Source organism: Trematomus bernacchii, unplaced genomic scaffold, assembly GCF_902827165.1.
Source record: "Trematomus bernacchii unplaced genomic scaffold, fTreBer1.1, whole genome shotgun sequence".
Classification (NCBI taxonomy): domain Eukaryota; kingdom Metazoa; phylum Chordata; class Actinopteri; order Perciformes; family Nototheniidae; genus Trematomus; species Trematomus bernacchii.
This window is the reverse complement of record NW_022988050.1, coordinates 4,236,698-4,249,840: the sequence shown is the minus strand read 5'-3', so window position 1 is coordinate 4,249,840 and position 13,143 is coordinate 4,236,698. Positions and strand designations below refer to the sequence as shown.

At 42.7% G+C, this 13,143-nt stretch overlaps 1 protein-coding gene across 1 annotated transcript in view; it reads left to right on the top strand.

The window, feature by feature from the left end:
• LOC117473409 (ankyrin repeat and fibronectin type-III domain-containing protein 1) overlaps positions 1 to 13,143 on the top strand; it is a 143,507-nt gene that overhangs the window by 43,535 nt on the left and 86,829 nt on the right. The gene's annotated exons all lie outside the window — the stretch shown is intronic.

Sequence of the window (13,143 nt, the reverse complement as noted above, 5' to 3'; positions counted from 1 at the left end):
AGGGGTGAGGTGCCGCTCCACATTGCTTTTTTCCCCGACTGCAACGCTGGTCCCGCAAATCAAGCAAGAACGTGATTGGTCGATATTCATTGTGGGGGGAGGAGGGGTGTTAGATAGATATAGTGTTGTAGTAAGTAGATAGAGTTCGCTATGATGGAGGTTTCGTTCATGCATAGGGTCGATTCTTTTAATTACATTTCCTTTTTTGTTTTGTGTATTTTTAACATTTTGGATTTGCTTTGCGAACAATTTTTAGAACATTCCCCGCGGGCAACTCAATTAGCCCCTGCGGGCGACTAAGTGCCCACGGGCACCGTGTTGGCTACCCCTGCTTTAGAGGTTGCTACAGCTTTTATGGTCATTTTAGTCGAAAGTGACACCATTTTTCTTACTTTCTACAATCATTTGCCATCATGCAGTCTTTCACAGCAGAGAGATGTCTCTCTCTCTCATATCTGTCCGGTTGCCCTTTATAATCTCTCCTACCCCCCGTTATCTTTAGGATGTTTTAATATCCCTGAATGAAATGGTATAATTACACATGACTTTTATCACCCAATTATAAAGTTTCAACAATTATAACAACGTGATCCCTTTGGCAAACTTTCTCCAAAGCTACTTTCTGGTTTCCTGTTTTCTAAACAGTTTTGACCCCGACCTAGTTCTCCTGATTTCATCTGATTGCACGAGAAGCAATTGCCCCACTTATGATTGTTACTTATATAAAAAAATGATAGAATTGTTGTTATAACTCCAATACACTAAGAGAGTTTCAGTGGATCTTTGGGGGGGGCAGTGATGCCAAACTTGGGCAGCAGGCTTACTGAAGATGCATTAAAGATTAAAGAGCTCTATATTGTCCCCTGGTCACTGGAGCAGGTAACTGGAGACCTCATTACCAGCCTCAACTTTGTAATTGATTCTCCGGTGTCTGCAACAGGACACCGGCACAGTGAGGGGATAGTCTGGTGGGAAAAGTTTGTATCTATAGCATAGTGCTGGATGGGGATGCTGTCTGAAATGTAGCTGGAAAGGAGATATTGAACAGTTTTTGAGATGTTATGTTGAGAAACAAGCAGTTGAAAAACGTTGGATTTCATCTGGAATTGGTGTTGGAGGTTGAAAGGAGTTACCATTCATCATCAGCACTTTGTGGGTCAGACCTGAGGATCCGTCACTAAACTGAAAAGATAGGAACTCTTCGTCACACTTGTGTTGGTGCGATGGGGACAGCACTGGACCTGATGACCTGCCGCGTGTGCTTTGGGGTGAGAAGACATCTTGTCCTGTATTCCTGTTGTAGAAAAAGCATTGTTTCTGTGGTGCAATACAGCCAGCAGTTACCTCTATTACACAATATGGCTCATTTGGTAAATGCTTTGCAGCCCAGCAGGGACAGCCATTTCACCAGCCAGCCAGGAAAACTGACAGAAATAAAAACATATCAACGGGTCATCAAAAAGAAGGATTATATACTCTGAGGTAGCTGTGTTCAGGTTTCTTTCCCCTTAACGGCGTATTCTTTCAATTCAAGTGTCATCTTTGACGCCCTATTTAGACATTTCTTTCCACCATATTGAAGATTGAATTTATGCTGCCTGTCGTCTCTTTTGTTCTTTCTTTTTGCAAAAGCAGCTTTGTTGTTTCTGAATGCAAGGAAAATACTTTCAGTCTGACCTATTGTTGATCTTTTTATTCACCTTTTACGAGCGATACAGGGACAAAATCAACGGTTATGGCTCGATAAATTTAACTCTGGAGGTCGACACAGCAGAGCAACAGTGCGTCAATATCAGGACGATGATGCAGCAGAAATCATAATGAGATACACTGAAGGGTGTGTGTGAGAAAGACAAAGAGAGGATCAACCCACATGTTTGTAAGACTGCCAAACTATGCATTATGCTGATAGTTCATTATCTAATCTCAAAGTTTCATCTCATCCCCAGCTTTTAGTGTATACACTGTGTTGAAGGTCACTCCTCTCTCGCTATTAATAGCATTTGTGATATATGGAACTGCTTTATCCGGCAAATACAACACCAGCTAATCCTACATACTCAAACAAGGGTGTGTGTATGTACGGTGTGTGTATGGATGTACGGTGTGTGTATGGATGTATGTAACTATATTGAGCCAGTATTGTCTCCTGTTGTGACACTGTGTAGACGATGCTTCCTGCAGAACAGCTGGAGTTTGTCGCCTAATAACGTCATGCAGTTTTATTCGAGTCACCTCATTTCTCAGTGTTAGTTTGACATCTGGGCACTGATCTGAAGTCACCTTCATGCTGGGATGGTGATAAATAACACCTGAAGGAGGTACATTTGAAATAAAGACTTCTTCCAGGGACAGAGCTTGTAGGCACAAATCTCAGTGAGCTTTTTCCGTCTCAAATGTACGATAAAAAACATTGTGAGTTTATTGCACTCATCAACAATGTTTTAATCTCTTGACACAATGCAGCTTAATCAGTTTGGATTCATTTAATATGAGTGTCCACAACTGTGAAATCTGTTTACCTCCATAAATATGTTGTGAGTGTGAGTGTTATTTATGTATCACTGTGTGTTACGCAGCTGGGGCTGAGTAAGCACATAATCAAAGTGCGGAGCGTATCGTCCTGTTGATTGAAAAGCTGTAACTACACAACACTTTGCTCACGCTGATTCGCAGCCCTTCAGTCTGACACACACTCTGTTTGCGAGATGACTCACAAAGTTTTTATTAAAGGAAACAAGTGGAGTCAATGTTCCTCCAATTTCCTCTTTTTAAAAACAAGGGAATGGAAATAGTTGTTTATCTCCAGCTCGGATTTACTCAGAAACCAACAGGAAACACACAGGATGAATTTCAAACAGGTCATGTACATGGATACGTACTCACACACACACACACACACACACACACACACACACACACACACACACACACACACACACACACACACACACACACACACACACACACACACACACACACACACACACACACACACACACACACACACACACACACACACACACACACACACACACACACACACACACACACTCTTTATTCAGCACTGGCAGGACACTCAGTGGTACCCAGTGCGTCCGATGAAGCGGATGATATTCAGCATGTTGCTTTGGTCAAAGGGACTCAAGGTCTACTGGATTGGTTTAAGAGTCACCGTTGCCTGTTGTTACGCCCCTGTTTGACATCTGCTGTCAGGAAACAGGCACACTGTGTTCTGCTCAGGCATAATCATTCATAAGCATGCACATCACACAAGCCAGAGGACATCCTGCGTGAAAAACACATGTATTGAAATTGGCGAGGTTTGAATGGAGATAATAGGAAGCGATACACTCTGCCATCTTATCTGTAAGAGCAGCACAATTGCCTTTCTAGCAGAATTCATTCCCCTGTGGGACCTACAGTATATAAAGATCTCTATGAGCAGATACTACAGGATCTATTGTGCCTGTATGAAGATGTTCCTTTAGTTGTCTGGTGCATTTGAAAGCAAGAGAGGAGCATTATTACAGTTTGAAATGGGCTCTGTGCTCGACAGCAGTTATGTTGTGTCTTTCCCATCTGTTTCATCAAGTGTTGCGCTACAGCCTAAACCCCTTTGGATGCAATGTGTTGTTTCTGCAATGAATCATGGGGCTTTATATTAGCTGTCACCGCCATCTGATGCGTCCTAAGATGGCACCCAAACCTCTTGTTACATCTCAAAAGATAAAGTCAGACAAAAAACACAATAATAACTTCATGTTTCATGCATATGTTTCAGCATTAGTGAGCTTTTCAGAGGCGGTTAGAAGGCGTGTGAGTTTCTGTTAAAGCTGGGCAATATGTCTATATTTTTTAAATGATATGAGAGAAGAATTGTCTTAGATTTTGGATATCTTAAAGGTGGGGTAGGTCATTCACTTCAGAAACACTTTTTGTTATATTCCATTGAATGCTCTTAACATCCCGATAAAATATTTCATCTGTGGAAGCCGTGGCGCTGTAAAAAGCACGACCAATCATCTGAGCCGGCTGATCCAAAATAACTGGATGGCCTACCTGCCTGTCAGCCTTCCATCTCGTGCACAAACTTATCTCGTGCCCTCATTGGTGATGTGCGCGTTCGTGTGTGTTGGAGGAGGGGCTCTGTAAGGAAGTCTGAAGGAAGGGGCAGATTTTTTTCGGCTGCGTACTTTCAAATTCTAGCGCACTCGAGCTGGTTTCTCCATTCTTACCTACCCTACCTTTAATATTGCATAAGTGTGATCGTTTCCTGATGTTAAAGGCACAAATATTGTGATATTGATTTTCTCCATATGGCCCGGCCCTAGTGTAAGTACGCAGACCAACAGAATAAGGGTGATTGTTTGTTGCAGATTTAGTAATGTTGTGCCTCTACTGTGACATGTTTACATGCTTTCATATTCAACAAGGTCTTTATTTTTCTCATACTGCCGTAGCACCTCTTTTCACCCTCTGTCTGAAAACAGAGCCGAGTCAGCTCTGTTTGGTTAGTTGATTTGTCAACCGCTTTAAGATGTCCCGCCCCTTAGTCACGTATACTGTAATGTGTCGGAGCGCTAGCCAATAGAAGCGCAAGTATTACACAGTGATGTCACCATGTTGAGGAAGTAAACAAAGGAGTCTAATCGAGGCGTTTGGGAGAGCAACTCCCTTTGGAGGGAACATTGATATGTTAGCCTGCAGACCATTTACATGCACACAAACCTATTTAACACAATACATAAAAGGGAAAACCCCAATAACCATAATAAGGCCTCTTTTTAAATGTAAATACATTATTAGAAAGTCTGTTAAACGCCAGGTCTTTTTTCTGTCCTAATTCGATTATATATTATGATTATTTTATTATGATAATAAATGCTTCCTCTTCAATATGTTTCCGCCTGCATGCATTAGAGATTAGATAATGAAAAACGACCACTTAAAACTGTAGTCACTCAGCCCTAATGAGCATTCTTCTAGAGAGGTGTGTGTGTGTGTGTGTGTGTGTGTGTGTGTGTGTGTGTGTGTGTGTGTGTGTGTGTGTGTGTGTGTGTGTGTGTGTGTGTGTGTGTGTGTGTGTGTGTGTGTGTGTGTGTGTGTGTGTGTGTGTGTGTGTGTGTGTGTGTGTGTGTGTGTGTGTGGTGTGTGTGTGTGTGTGTGTGTGTGTGTGTGTGTGTGTGTGTGTGTGTGTGTGTGTGGTACAGTAGGTGAAGTGCCTTTGTGTGCGCAGCCACCTCATTTCCTGATTACAGTCATTAAAAAGGTTAAGTGGTTGTTGTTAGCGCCACACCAGTATAATGCCATGCTAAGAGGCTGTCGAGCCGTATCATGAAAATCTCATTGTTTTTGTACGGACACCAACAAGTACACACTCTGACAGGTCCACTGAAAGGCCAGGGAGGACAGATGTTGAATGGAGCTCTGTCAGCAGCGTGAGAGCTCCTCTTTTACCTCGGGTCGACCAACATCCAGTGTCCTCGATGGAAACAGGATGCCTCAAGGCCTTTGTAGCATTAGCGCAGTAATTACTGGGGTAATTAGCCTGATGATGTGGAGTCGGTGGAGGGCATGGTGATGGGAACCCCTCCAAGCTGTTTCAAGTCCTTTGATATCATCCTTTTACTGTATTTCCCCATTTGTATTCTCATGTTTCTGTGTCCGCCCCATGCAGAACTCCCTCTGTCCTAATCTCAGTTTATATAATGAGAAGTGGAACAGCTGTTTCGGCCCTGTGGTCACTTGGCTAATCACTCCTAATTAGTGCCATGTTACTAAAAGACACATTTTAAGTATGCAAGTATCTCTTCTGACTTGGCAAACTGCTCATTTGAGTGATATTGTCATATACTATATAATCGCTATTCATTTCGCTGCTTCAGTGAAACCAAATAAGCTTCACATTTCTCTCGTAAAATAGAAATTCTGCTCATATTCAAAAGTGTTGGCATCCATCTTCCCAGCATTCTCTAATACTGATCTAGTTTACACATCTAGACAGTCCAAGGCTGTCCAAGATCTGCAGATGCGCTCAGCTTTATTGTGGATTCTCTCATTTACATTTAGCTTATTGTTATTTGTGCAGCACACAAATAAGCTTAACTAAATCCCAAACTGCCCGTACAGAAAATAACTCTCTTATAAGCACTGCGAAGAGGATTTAAAACAATGCCAGTACTGATAAATAATACCAGGGGAAAAGCTGTAGTTGCAACAGCCCATATGTGTTGTGAGGTCTGGTTATTATAGATAACAGATTATACAGTATTTCCATCGTCATGGAAAAAACAACAAAACGCAGTTGAAAGATTTGAAAGGCCCTGCAAACCCACACACGCTGATTAGTCATCTACTCATTTTGAAAAATAGGTGCTAATGACAAATATAGAGGTGTAAAACTGAGGAATCAGATTAAAAACGCCTTCACAATACCCAGCAGACGCCTTATCAGCTAAAATAACTGAGAACACCTGTAGGAGTGTCCCATGGGTCCATATGTGCTTTAATAACAATGATACCAATATAATATCTGTGTGAAACTCACTTACCACCAGCAGACCAGCCTTCAATCTGACAAGGTGTGGATAATATATATTCTACCCACGGATCTGTCAGTCATTTTATTTATATACATTTACTTTATCCTGCAAGCTCTGTTCATCCCACTACTCTCCACATGGTGGCAGCAGAACACCACGCATTACAAGTCCCGCCCTACAAACCCTCACCTCGCTCCTGTGTGTGTGAACTGTTACCTGGGTGGTGCTTGAGCTTTTCTCTCCGCTGACTCATTCATCCTGAGATGACTAACACACAGGCACCACAGCGGACAGTCATAACCATCGGGGCCAATGTTGGGCCTCCTAACATTCATTATCTGAGGAGACTTTTATTGGAACTCACAGCAGCGGGAGGAAACCAGGGGACTTGGCTACTTTGTGAAATTAAAACAGTGGTGTTTTTGTTTGCTAAGCATTCTTGTGATGAACTGCAGTGTGACAGTTAGGCTAGAACCCATACAGTCATGAAGTCTTAACTTCGAGTCTGCTTCATAGGCTTTTGTGCCTCTTTCAATCAACCAAAGATAACTACACTTAAATGGGATTTTATGGAGGTTCTCTTGATGTTAACTGAATAAGAACACCAAAAATAGCGGTGAAAGCTAAAAAACGTACAATTATTTTTGTCTAGCTTGGAAATGCAAGGTTTTTCTACTCGGCTCAATAAATAATTCATCCCAGCTTACATCCCTCCTCTCCCTCTGTGCAGCTTTCCATATATTCCTCTTATTTCCCCCTGTGTTTCTGAAAGCAACTTTGGTTTAATGGACGTGAGTTTGGTCGAGGAGGAGAACCACATTCTGGTTATTTTACGTAACAACATGGAGAGAAATCCCACTCACTTGAATGTGCTTGTTCAGACCTCTTAGAGCTCTCTTTGACACACGTGCACGCACACACGCTCCCCTAGAAAAAAACAGACCGAGAATGGCATGGGAATGTTTTCTGCTGCCACTTTGGTTGCTGCTGGTAACCTGTGGAACAGTGTTCATTAACTATGTAGATTCAGGATCGTTCCTCTCCCGATCTGTCTCTCTTTCCCGTTTCTTTCCCCCTTCATTTATCCACCTTTTGCCACTTTTTTTCCTTACAGTCTCGGCTGGGTTTTAGTGACACGGGAGCTCTTGCAAAGGATTACTGTGGAGACAGTACACTAATAATGATGTATAATAATCTCCTCTCCTCTCCACATTGACTGTTTCAACTAAGAAATCAGACTTCTTAACCGCAGGACATATTTAGAGGAGTGGAATTTCACGCTGTGCTCTCCAGCTTTGACTCTTCGTTTTCTATTAACAGGCTTGACCGCTCGGAATATGCTTGAAATGCACTGAAATTGACACAAAGCCATCCAGGGTGTGTCTAGTCTTTCCGTGTCCCTCATCCTTTTCCACTCCTACAGCATTTAAAGCAGCAATGCTGTAGCTACTTGGCCGACTGACCGAGACATTGGGTGACAAACTCGATGACACCTTTAACGCTGAGCGACCCCAGCTAACTCTCCAGTTGTCGTCAGGTGATGATGACCTGGATGGAGGGAGTCTCTCACCTCAACACTTCCAGGTTTATGATTTATTCTCGCCCTGAAGGCTTCATGCAGGGTGTGAGGTGGCAGAGTCACTGTAGGAGAAGCCCATTTCAACTGTAGAGGACATTTTCCCCTTTGAAAGGTAACTTATTTTTAATCCAAGGAAAGGTTTTTAATACGACATTGCTGTTTCTATTTATAGATATGCTTCTTCTGATGCTTTTATTCTTACATTTTTGTACCTTACACACTTAGGCTTGAAATACAAACATGCACAAATAGGACTTATTCACATATATGGAGAGTTGTAAAGGCAGCGAGAGGGCTGCCATAGTGGTTTAATGCCTTGCTCAAGTACACCCCGCACTGTGCTAAAGGAGAAACAGCACTTCTCCAGCTACCAATCCGAACTCTGTACTTGGTCCAACTGGGACTTGAACCGGCGACCCTCTGGTTCCAAAGCCACGTTTTTACTTACTGCTGCTCCCAAACCCCCAAAGACACCATATGTCTAATGGAAATATATGTATCAGCTTGAGATTTTAATATTTTTTCAAGGTTCTGATGAGGTGTTTTTTAAACATGCCGTTTTCCTCGATACCCTTTCCACCCAGATTGATGGGAGGAATTGCAGCGTTTGTGTCTTCTGCGTGCTCCATAGCAGACTACATGGAGCACGCAGCCTCTCAGCAGCTGTTCCTCTGTTATGGTGATGGAGCTCTTGGCAAGCTTTTTTCCAAACAGAGGCTCACACGCTGGCTATATGAAGGCATTTCACATGCCTGGGAGCTCGCAGACTCAGACCCTCGGAGCCATTGGAGAGCACTCCACCCGTCTCTGTTAGGTTCTGTTCAGTAGAGCATCAGTAGATGATACCTGTCTGATGTTGTCTGGAACTTTGATCTTCTTTTACTCTTATAATAAAGTATCTCTCAGCTCTTACATCAGTGCTGAGTTCTCACATTGTAGAGTCCGTTTGCATCAATTGTACTAGGCTTCTTCTTGAGCTATTGAATTACTCCTTAATAGTATGGTATGGTAGTAAGGACTGGGCATAATGGAAGCAATTATATTTCACAATATTTTCTACCACATACTTGAATATCGAGGTTGTGATGATATTTTTGAGTTGACAATTGACCATTGATTTCACAAAACATTTACAAAATGAGGATTTTGATAAACAACCATCTGTTATGAAAATGTAAAGACTAAGCGGGTAAATGCATATAGGAAAACTGCTAGAAAGGTCTGGTATACTTAGAAAATAACATAATTTGACTTAAATACAGCCTTTAAAACCAGGAAAAGACAACACTTACACAGGGTGTCCACGGGGTCTTAAAAAGTATTAAAAGTTGATAAATCAATTTAGCGAAAATGAAGGCTATTAAAAAGTATTAAAAAGTATTAAACGGCATTTTCCAAGGTATTACATTCTGTAGCTTGTTTTCAATAAGTATATAAATTGTCCAAAGAGGTTGTATTCTACAGTCTGCCTGAATGTAATCATTGCGTAGGTGTGTAGTGTGATTCTGTGTAGTTTATTTATGGCATCCCGTTGGATTTGACGTCATCTGAACAGGACATCGCGCGCTCACTGCTTGATAGCGCTCGAAGGTCCGTTTACGCCGGTTGTTAAACAACATCGTTATGGGGAAATGCAAGTTAGCGTCCAGATGGTTGGAAGATAAGGAGGAAGGACAATCAATACTGTATATAGTCAATGTGAGGTAAAGTGTGTCGCCAATGTAACCGGTTAAAACTCCAAGTGGCGATGAGGTCTTAAAATGTATGGAAAGGGTCTTAAAAAAGTACTTAAAAGGTATTACATTTGACTTCAGGGTTCCTGCATATACCCTGTTACAATATCCAAAATCTAAGACAATATATAATCTCATATAAGGATATTGATTTAATATCGATATAATGCCCGTCCTAGTGGTAGTGTACCATAGATTGGACATAATGCAACCAGGTCCAGTCTATACAAGCTATAAAATGTGCCTCTAACTCCCCAACATAAAGCACATGTACCCTATGATATGTATTGTTCTCCTGGCCTCAGCATAATCACATGATGCCCAATAACATGGTCACCATCAAGAGAGAACGGTCAAACCTAATGGGCCCATTTCGGAGAGATTTGTCTGTCTTCACATAAAAAAGAGTGCTATATTTAACCTTCGTACTTCAATACTCCTGTCTGTTTCTGTCTCTCATCGTGTTATCTCCGTCTCAGTTGCTCTCTTTCCATTTGATTTGCCGTGATTGTTCAAGGCCTTTTCTCTGTCCTTGTTATTCTCTTCGTCCTTTCCACATAATGTTTATTCACTTGAGTAATCACTGTTTTCTAAGTAAGCGAGACCCTCACACACACTATTGATCTTGCCTACCTCCTCACCTCTAATCTACCATCTCTCCTTCCTGCAGCTCTGTAATCTCTCCTTTACATCTTCCCTCTCACCTCTGTCCCCCCTCCCACACCCCCTTCGCCTCTCAGCTCCTGCACTTCTCTTACCATCTGCCCTTCCCTCCCACCCTACCATCTCCCACCTCTATCTCCCCCTCTTTCTCCCTGCCCTCGCCTCCGCTGACCTGCCCTTAATTGCTCCGCTGCCGTTGCACCTACAGGATGGGAGCAGCTGTCAAACAGATCCCTGCCTGTTGAGGTTAACCTTAAGTGGGCCCGAGTCGGGGCCGGAGCCCGGGTTTTGAGTGGTTCTCAGGGTCTAGGGCCTCGGGCACAAAAGGAGGGCCAAAAGCATTTTCTTTGAGAGCACCAAATCTCCTGTCTCCTCTTCTCCCTCTCCCCGGGCCTCCCCTTCCTCCATCGCTAGGTCCCTCCATCCCTCCTTCCCTTCCCTTCCCTTCTACCCCCTCCAGACTCTCTGTCTGCGCTGACACCGCCTTTAATAAGGGGGAGCGGGGTGCACTGTTTATTTGTGTGGTGCGAGGTTAAAAACTTCCCCCTTAATTGACATTCCGGTAACACTTTCCAATAATGGGGCGAGCAATTTCCTTGAAATTGATGTGTGTCCACCGCAAGGAAAAACACCGCTTCTAGCTTTCACTGACCCATGGATGATCTGCACTTGTGTGTGTGTGTGTGTGTGTGTGTGTGTGTGTCAGCGTGAGAAATGCATGAATGGTCTTCCGTTGGCAATTGCAGATCGTTTGTGTGCGTGCAGACATCACACTCCGCCTCTCTGCTGCTAATGGTGTTTGTCAGTGTGTTCATTAATAAGGACGTTTTCTCTGTGTATTAATGCGTGCATACAAGTTGAAATTGCGCTTGCTTTGTTTACATGTCTGTAATTATCTTGTTTTCAGAGCTTTTGTTAGCCCAGTTATTGCTTGTATGCCCTATATTTCTGTACGCACTGAGGTGGACATAAATAAATAACTCAAATATTTTCATTTTCATTCATCCCACACACCAATGAGTGACAGTCGCACCACGTCAAAATGCTCGAACAAATCCACAGTAGAAAGCCTATTTTGCCCTCCGCTCAGTCAATGTCTGCCTGTGAGAAAGTATGCAAACACAAACATCTCCCTCTGCTGCAGACTGCATCCTTGGCCTAAACGCAGACCGCGGGATGGGACTTGTGGCGTAATGACGGTTGGTGTTAAACGTGTGTGTGTGTGCGAGGGAAAGAGAGAGCGTAAGAGACAGAGCGTGTGTCAATAAGTAGATGAGTAAGTGTGATAAATGTGTATGTAAGTATGAATGCGTGTGTGTGAGCGTGTGTGTGTGTCTGTGTGTGGCTGCAGGCAGACGCTGGCTGGTTCCTGGCCTTGTCATTCTGTCTCCCACACACTCTCTGATGTGGTTTGAGGCTGCGGCTTTCACTATGGAGGGGGATAGCCACCGCACACACTCACACTGTTCTCACATGTCTGTGGAAACACACATTGCGCACTGGTATGCAGTCACATTCTCAGAAATGCGGGCGCACACACACACATACACTGCTCAAACCCTGAAGGATGTAACAACACAACAGCGGCTTGCCAAAGTGTCTGAATGGACGCCGTAGCGCACTCGTAGACTAACACACACACACAGCGCTAGACGCCATCCGTGGTGCTGGTGGGCTCCCACAATAAGCGGTTAGTTAAATAATATCAAAGACAGATGTTGGCTCTGGTCCCATCATACTTTGTGAGTGTGTGTTTGTGGTGTGTGTGTGATTGAGAAGGAGATATGCAGATCCTTGGGAACACATGTTTCCTTGGAAATTATTACATGTGTGTCACTCGTTTGTGGATTACAAAATGTATGGAAAATACAGCTTGTTTTTAAGCATTTGGCTAAGCTAAATATGAATGGAAAAATCAATGTTTCTTTCTTTTTTTAACACTATATTGTTGCTTTTTGAACAATTTCTGTACTTCTAAAGATGACTTTTTATAGATGCTTTGTAAGATATGAAGATAAGAGTAAAAATTAAATAAAGAAATGTTACCATTCTTATTTACAAAGTCTTTATATAAATAAATAAATAAATAAATGCTTGCCCAATGTGTAATGCTGGAACTGTTATATAATCAGTAAGCAGGATCAGTCATTAAATAACTATCTTGAACCCTGCCTCACTATTTGTTTTAAACCCATGCAGCGAAAACTATTTGACTAATTGGTATTCTTTAATACAGTAGTTTGTGTAAGAAGTTGCTTTTATTACTTTCCATAATACACAACATGAGCAGCTGGCAAACTGCCAAGGCATCAAACACACTTAGATACATACACACACACACACACACACACACACACACACACACACACACACACACACACACACACACACACACACACACACACACACACACACACAGAGACACACAGACATACTGTATATCCATGCACACATACTGTAGAAACACCACTGTCTCTTGTGTGCTTGTACACACAAACCATAGACATTTTATTTTTCTCTCTCTCTCTCTCTCTCGCGCACACACACACACACACACACACACACACACACACACACACACACACAGACACACAGACATACTGTATATCCATGCACACATACT